Source organism: Dicentrarchus labrax, unplaced genomic scaffold (genome assembly GCF_905237075.1).
Source record: "Dicentrarchus labrax unplaced genomic scaffold, dlabrax2021, whole genome shotgun sequence".
NCBI classification, from domain to species: domain Eukaryota; kingdom Metazoa; phylum Chordata; class Actinopteri; family Moronidae; genus Dicentrarchus; species Dicentrarchus labrax.
Genome location: NW_026136717.1, coordinates 878,975 through 879,980, shown reverse-complemented (window position 1 = coordinate 879,980; position 1,006 = coordinate 878,975). Strand labels below are relative to the sequence as shown.

General features: G+C 41.2%; 1 non-coding gene across 1 annotated transcript; it reads right to left on the bottom strand.

The window, feature by feature from the left end:
• Positions 1–424: 424 nt before the first annotated feature.
• On the bottom strand, positions 425–506 carry trnas-uga (transfer RNA serine (anticodon UGA)). The gene has a single exon. It is a non-coding gene; the product is annotated as a tRNA-Ser (tRNA).
• Between the last annotated feature and the right edge of the window lie 500 nt (positions 507–1,006).

The following is a 1,006-nucleotide window of genomic DNA, read 5'->3' as shown; positions in this document are numbered from 1 at the left end:
TAGCCAGGAATTATTGAGAGTGTGTTTTTACAGTAGCTCAAATATGAGAAAATATGGAATCTGGAGGTATAAATATGGGACTTTTATTATTGAATTTCTCCACATCAGTGCAGTAGAAATGCTTGATATTAAGTATGTTTTTTATTCACCACGGAGATCGGAGTAACGTCTGGTTTGACTGCAGTTACCATATCACAGTCATTATCTCGAGAAAATTAACTCAACTTATCACTGGAAAACGGAGGAAATAAAATCTATGAATGCATGGCCCTTTAGGGCTTCCGTACTTTTGGGCTTCAGTTATATTACACTTAACGCAGGAAATTACTTTCCTGTCTTTATTTCTATTGCTTATATAAGTCACTTCCGTTTTAGTGTCTTTACAAATATACGGGTCAGATACAATCATAAAAAGAAAAAATATCGCTGCGAGCAGGGTTCGAACCTGCGCGGGAAGATCCCATTGGATTTCAAGTCCAACGCCTTAACCACTCGGCCATCGCAGCCAAAGTCTCCCAAATGTGCCCTCTGTGTCATCATAATGATGATAAATATGTATGTGACGAGATTTTAATCAGCGCAATGGTTCTCAAACTATAGTAAGCTACGTGTACAACTGGTGGTATGCAACTCCCTCAAGTGGTATGAGGAAAAATTGACTGAGATGCTCAGAGTGTCCTGACATCTTTCTATCAATAATTTATTCAGCTACAGGAACTCGTCTGTTGGATCGGACCACACGGGCCAGCCTTCACACGTGCATCAACGAGCCTTGGCCCCCCCATACCCTGTCTCCGGTTCACCGTTTTTTCTTCCTTGAATCAGGTAGGTACTGACCACTGCAGACCGGAAACACCCCACAAGACCTGCAGTTGTGGAGATGCTCTAACACTTCCTGTAATATTTTGTTTCAACATCAGCCTGCTATGTTCTCTACAGTAGATCACTACTGTAGAGAACAACTCATATCAATGAGTTGTGCGCTCTCTTTATTGAACCAGATTAT